This window comes from Agrilus planipennis, unplaced genomic scaffold (assembly GCF_000699045.2).
Source record: "Agrilus planipennis isolate EAB-ADULT unplaced genomic scaffold, Apla_2.0 scaffold8, whole genome shotgun sequence".
Taxonomy (NCBI): Eukaryota; Metazoa; Arthropoda; class Insecta; order Coleoptera; family Buprestidae; genus Agrilus; species Agrilus planipennis.
This window is the reverse complement of record NW_020442461.1, coordinates 3,324,883-3,332,512: the sequence shown is the minus strand read 5'-3', so window position 1 is coordinate 3,332,512 and position 7,630 is coordinate 3,324,883.

Genomic DNA, 7,630 nt, shown 5'->3' with positions numbered 1-7,630 from the left:
TTTTCTTGAACGTTGCTCGCTGAAGTTTATTAGAGACGTAATATCTACTAGTGTGGCGAAGTTGCTTGAAAAGAATGATTGACGATGACTAATAGTGACTGGTTACTGGCGAAAGTAGATAAAGTACAGCTGTCATAGGCACCATACTCCTATACGCTCTATATTACACTTGAATGAATGATGAGAAGCAAGTCTTGCAATACTGTATTTTTAATATTGAAAAGAAAGTGTGTCTAAAATAAACAAGTGTATCTATCTAAAGATACAAAAAAAAATTTAAATAAAGAAACAGAAAACCCAATCAGAAATGATTGTAATTGTAGTCGGAGGTATATGCATACGTGTGTATGTATTTATGTATATAGAAGGAGCCATGCCATTGAAATAGCGTGACCTATTGTTAATGACTTTTCCATTTAAGATAATCTGGACTATTATGTCTCAGGGTTAGTCCTTTAATAGATTACAATACGCAGACACATACGCTACCAAATGGTTCTAGGTAGATAATAACTAATCGAAAGGTAAGGGTAGGTTACGATGGTAGGTAGGTATATTGACCTTTGTACGTATATATTTTTGACTTTAAGCATAAAAAAGCGCTCGTAATATTATACGAAGGCGGAATGTATTTACTGAGCTCTGAGAGGTGATAATTATGTAAAAAACTACGTAGAATCTCATGGTACCTACAGTTTTCGAGTGCGGTGTCAAATAGACACTTTCCGGCATCAATCTTTGGTAAAATGTGTAAAATTGCTAACATAAAAAAGCGCTCGTAAAATTATACGAAGGCGGAAGGTATTTACTGCGCTTTGAGAGGCGATAATCATGTAAACAAGTATGTAGAATCTCATGGTACCCAGGGTTTTGGAGTGCGGTGTCAAATAGACACTTTCCGGCATCAACTTTGGTAAAATGTGTAAAATTGCTAACATAAAAAAGCGCTCGTAAAATTATTCGGAGATGGAAGGTATTTACTGGGCTTTGAGAAGTGACGATTATGTAAAAAAGTACGTAGAATCTCATGGTACCCACGGTTTTCGAGTGCGGTGTCAAATAGATACTTTCCGGCATCAATCTTTGGTAAAATGTGTAAAATTTCTAACATAAAAAAGCGCTCGTAAAATTATTCGGATGTGGAAGGTATCTACTGAGGTATGAGAGGTGATAATTATGTAAAAAAGTACGGAGAATCTCATGGTACCAACCGTTTTTGAGTGCGGTGTCAAATAGATACTTTCCGGCATCAATCTTTGGTAAAATGTGTAAAATTGCTAACATAAAAAAGCGCTCGTAAAATTATTCGGGGATGGAAGGTATTTACTGAGCTTTGAGAGGTGATAATTATGTAAAAAACTACGTAGAATCTCATGGTACCTACAGTTTTCGAGTGCGGTGTGAAATAGATACTTTCCAGCATCAATCTTTGGTAAAATATGTAAAATTGCTTGCATAAAACGCGCTCGTAAAATTATTCGGAGTTGGAAGGTATTTACTGAGCTTTGAGAGGTGATAATTATGTAAAAAAGTACGTAGAATCTCATGGTACCCATGGTCTTCGAGTGCGGTGTCATATAGACACTTTCCAGCATCAATCTTTGGTAAAATGTATAAAATTGCTTACATAAAAAAGCGCTCGTAAAATTATTCGGAGATGGAAGGTATTTACTGAGCTTTGAGAGGTGATGATTATGTAAAAAAGTACGTAGAATCTCATAGTACCTACGGTTTTTGAGTGCGGTGTCAAATAGACACTTTCCGGCATCAATCTTTGGTAAAATGTATAAAATTGCTTACATAAAAAAGCGCTCGTAAAATTATACGAAGGTGGAAGGTATTTACTGAGCTTTGAGAGGTGATAATCATGTAAGAAAGTACGTAGAATCTCTTGGTACTAATGGTTTTCGAGTGCGGTGCCAAATAGACACTTTCCGGCATCAATCTTTGGTAAAATGAGAAATGATAGTGATGCAGAATCTCAAAGTGTCAAAGGTTTTCAATTGCGATGTCAAACAGGTACTTTTCGGCATTGTTTTTGCCGAAATATAGAAAATAATTCAAACATAAAAAGCGCTCGTGAAATGCTGGTTGATGGATAATCTCATTTTTACATATAACAGATAAGAATATCCTTTTAATGTTGGTAATGTTAAATCCGTGTTCTCTGCTTTCTATTACGAATTATAATAAATATCACTCAACGTCACCGATAACATATCCTGGTGGGTATAATATAAAATGTATAGTGGAGTTAGTCCTGCTGAAAGGATTCATGTTCGCAAATGTATGACGTACCATTAGCAGGACGAGGATTTCCTGCGAGCTGTAAGGAGTTCAACCCTGTATTTTGATTGAAAATTTTCAATAGCTTATATTTATGATTGCAGTGACAAAAAGATAGGTATACTACTATAACAATTAATTAATTCGCTTATTGTATATTATGGAATTTCCACCTGGCTTATCACTATCGTCGTCTACTACTATAGACATCTAGCAAAATTTTTGTTAGGCTATTGCTGTTAATTATTATTGTTACTAATTTTATGTCTAATTCAGAAGCATCATGAGAACTGCCACTGATTTCTAAACTTTGGCATATTTTTGCAAATGTCGTCGATCCAATCGGAAAGATTCAAAAGCATAATAAGATATAATTATTAAAGGACTCAATCGGAGAGTTTCCATCCTGGACGTTCGATTGTTATTAATGAGTGATTTTTGTTATTGTTTTCCATAAAACTTGTCAGAATTTACCTCAAATCTTAATAGTTGCCAATCATTCTTGTTGTTTCGTTTGAAATATAATTGTTATATTAAAATGGGCAAACAAGTTCTAGTATTTAATTTAATGCATCGTAGAATTTTAACTTAAAAGGGAAATATGTTGGGCTGCAATTTTCCTTTTTTTTTTGTTTTTTTGATTGTGAGAAATTTTGGTTTTTTACCCTTGAAATGCTTTGAAGACATGTATTAGAACAAACGGTTTCTGTAAAGATCTAATATAAAAATTTTCCTCAAAATGCTACCTGTAAAACCAAGCAGGGAAAATCAATACTTGGAAAATTTGTAGGGTTTTCCGACAGATGGAAGCTACGCATTAAGTTTTGTAGTTAATTTTTTTGTTTTGACAAACGATTTCGATTATTAAAGATATTTGAAGATATAAACATTTTTCTAAAGAAACAGTCAGGGTTGTTTTAGAAGAGGGAAATATTCGTTTCATTATTTTCTTTTTTTTTTCACTTGTGTTTCTATTTTCCAATTTGAGAAGAATAAATAGGATCATATACCTGCATTCGTACAAACCTATCAGCATCATCATCATCATCATAAGATCGTCAGTCTTAAGACTGGTTGGACACGTACCTCCACTCTTTCTTATCCTGAGCTAATCTTCGCATTTCCCTAAAACTACAACAACCACCATTTGCGAACAGCAATCTAATCTAGGTCTACACCTCTACCCCTGCTAACTCCCGTTTCTGCCTCTAATATGTCTCTGACTAGCCCTTCACACCTGAAAAGGTGTTGTACTAACTTATAAAGCTTTTTTCTTGCTGACTTCCATAGAGTGCTGTGTTCTCCTATTCTTTTATTTCTAACCTTCTCTATCCACGGTATCCTCATCATTCGCCTGTAACACGACATGTCCGCCGCTTCTAACATTTTATTTTCTGCCACGACCACTGTCCATGTTTCGCACCCGTACAGCGCAGCGCTCCAAACATACACCTTTAACTACCTTTTTCGAATTTCTAAATTAATTGTTCGCGAACATGAAGTGACTTCTTTTTAAAGCAGAAATTTATTCATTCGTCGTTTCTTTTGATCGGAAATTAGGGTAGACATTTACCTACAATAACTGATAATGTTTCAATTCTCTTAGCTCACACTGTTCAAAAACGCCAGTGTCACAAACAACTCTTTTTAACTCTCTAAATCTCTTTATTATTGTAAAGACGCCGGTGTCTCATTTTTCCATTTCAAAGAAAATCCATTCAGTCAATTTATCTTGTAGAGGCACACAATTAGGATTTGGTTAGAGGCCAAGAAAGACTAATCGTAAATTAAAACGGAAATTGGGAAGTGTTGGACTGTATTTTTCAATCTTTCGAGCAGAAAATTGCATTACAATCCTCGGCACATTTCAATTTTATATAAATCGTGCAGCGCGAACGTTAATTCAAAATCTAATTTTTTTTGTATCTTTGAAAGAACATTTTGTTTAAGGTAATCAAAGCTAGAATTGGCCTAAAAGATCTTTATTATCTATTAAAAACTATTGCCGACGTTTTGCCTTCAATTAATTACCGGAAATTTTCAAGGCCTCAAATCAATAACAAGATTTTAGTAAAAATACATTATTATCTTTTCAAACTAACTGTTTTTATAGAACGATTTTTTATTTAATGCGTTATTAAAAAAAATTCAAAGAAATAATGACTGCTAAGTCTTAGTTGTTTCAGCGTTAATGTTAGCTAATGATTCGACATGCTCCTAAAAATATTCTTCTTTTATTGTCAATTAAAAATGAATTTAAATTAGTAATTAGTAGTCGAAGAATTTTGTAAATATTCGATTGGATTCTCTGTTTATCAAAAACTTTTTAAACAATGTGTAGGTGTAGTTGAGTTGATGGAACTGTCTTCATTTTTTCTTTTGTATTCCATATTTCAATGGTCTTGGAACAACCCATGTGCAAATTACTAGTTGGTATGTTCCTAATGAAAGAGGCGGAAAACAAAAAGTTTGCGAAAAAAATTTAATACATGAAAATAGATGTCGAATAAATAAATAATTAATTACAAACACGGTATACACACTCTGTTATTAAACTCTTCATTATAACAAAACCCCACATCGCCATAAATATTTTGGTTCAGTGTCAAGTCAAGTATTATTTCTGATTTATCTTCCAATAGGACTCTATTGGTATGCAAGGGAAGACAAAGATAGGAGAAGAAAAATTAGAAGAAGTTGCTGATTTTACGTATCTAGGAGGTCAGATAAGTCAGGACGGAAGGAATAGTAGGGATATAAAGCAGAGGATAGCGCACGGTCGAGTCGCCTTCAATAAAAAGAAGTCACTTCTATGCTCGCGAACGGTTAATTTAAAGGTTCGAAAAAGGTTGTTGTTGTTAAAGGTGTATGCTTGGAGCAGGGCGCTGTACGGGTGCGAAACATGGATGGTAGGAGCTGTGAAAAAGGAAAGGTTAGAAGCGTTTAAAATGTGGTGTTACAGGCGAATGATGAGGGTACCATTGGTAGAGAAGGTTAGAAATGAAGAGATATTACAAAGAATAGGAGATGAGGACTCTATGGTGGTCAAAAGGCTAGATATGTTAGTAGGAAGCCTTCTTAGGCTTGAAGGTCTAGTCAGAGACATATTAGAGGCAGAAACAGGAGCTAAGAGGAGTTGGGGTAGACCTAGATTAGATTACTGTTCGCAAATAGATAAGGATATGGGATGTTACAGTTTTAGGGAAATGCGAAGATTAGCTTAGGATAGGAAAATGCGAGTCCAAGCAGTCTTAGGACTTTAGGACCTTATCGTGATGAGGATTCTGCTTCTGATTATCTTATAATAAATCAACTAAAGATAAAGAGACACCCTGTATCTTGCGTTGAGTTTACCACCCGTTATTTCAGCCAATTTAATGTGAAAAGTAATTTATTACTTACAGCACATACATATAGGTACATTTGTTTAGGTAGCGACTTTGAAAATAACAAAATTGAAATTGTTTTGCTTGTTAGTTCTGAAAGGAGTTCACAAGCCTTTTATTATTTATTTCCAAGAACGTCCTGCGGCATTACAAATGTGCCAGACATACTCCTGCTTTCAAATTAATTCCAAATCCTATTGACTACTACATAGGCACTTCTATTCGCAAACTTGTATAGACTATTAACAGCTCTCGAAGCAAGAACATTTGTTTCTTTTTATTACTACAACGTAAGAAGTTTTCGTATTTTCAGTTTTGTAATATGTTATAAAAATAATTTCATCTTGTACCATTTTGTTCTGTTTCAGTGAAAAGTTTAATTCAGTTTTCATACCTGAAAATGTTCAATTTGTACCTATTAATCTAAATCTAAATCTATCTAAATATATATATAAAACGCTAATGTGCTTGCGTAAAGACAGGGTTTTCTCTATCACCATCAACTCCTATCAACTTGGGGTGGTAAATACCCCTTGGTCTCCTGCTCAAAGTAAGGGAGTTTTGCCGCGGTGGGTGGAAGTGGGTGTTTGTAGGTGGCGAAAATGTGAAACAATATATATCTGTCCTTTTCTAACTTATGAGACCTTTTGGAAAGTTCTAAAAATTTCTGAAATGATCCAGAAAACTCCAGAATGTGTGCAACTGTTACAATCGATCTAGAATGTTCTAGAAGGTTCTAAAAATGTCCGGATCTAGAAAGTTCCAAATTGTGTTTGCAACTGTTAAAATCGATATGGAATGGTCGAGAAAGTTCCGTAAATATCTGGAAAGTTCCAAATGTCCGCAATTAATTATCAAGGATTTTGTCCAAATATTCTAGAATATTCTAGAACGATCTACTATTATTAAGAAATTTATAAATGTACAGGGTGGTATCTAAGATAGAAATCTATATTATCTACGTTAATCTTTAAATATTTTATATACCATTAAACATGCGATGTATTTTAACCCGAGCAACGCCTGGTTTCGCTGCTAGTTTCTTATAAATTCATATTCCACTAAATATTGCTGTCCAAGTAGGGGGAGAGAAGGTAGGGGATGATAACAGTTTTTAACTGTAACGTAGGAAATGCTAAACAAACCTGGACATTTTTTTTATTGCAGCCGAGAAACTTGTGAGGAATATTGAAAAATATGGATTGGAGTCGGAGCATAGCGACGGAGTTGACGTCAAAAGTCAAAACAGATTGTGGTTTCAAAGTTTGGAAACAAAAATGGTGCGTGCGCCAGGAAAACTTATTTAACTATTGTTTGCAAAACCAACTTTTCAAAATTGTCGTACTAATTTCCATTTTACCCTTCCCTCAAGTCATGGCTTTCCTTTCGGTAGGTTACTGCAGCAAAAATCAGCGTTACGATTAGACGAATTCCTTTTTAGATTTGATTATGATCTTTGTTTGTCTAATACGAAATTTAATTGGATTCAAGCTCTCTGCAAACTTCTGATTAGCATTTCGAATTAGCCGCCGACATCAGAAAAATAACAATAGCTACTGGATAACTTCCACTTTATAAGATGCAAATTGTTTGTATATTTTGGAGATTTTCAGTTGAAAATTTTGTGAGTAAACGAATAACCGTGATTTATCTCTAATTCGTTTGTTAATTACGTAATAGGGTTATAATGTTAAAATCCACTTTTAAAAGTATAATGCTACAGTAAAATTACTTCTGTTTTGTTTTACGAACTCAGCATTTTTTGTATTCGATTACTAACGAATAAAGTCAACAGTAACTTCCGAATGCTGTCTCTCGCTAAATGAAATGTGTTCATTAAAGATACCAGACTTATATATATATATATAATATAATAATTGGTTCCACAGATGATAAGTGCGATTTTTACCCTCCTTACTTACCCTTATCACTATCACAAGGCCGTCAGTCCTAAGACT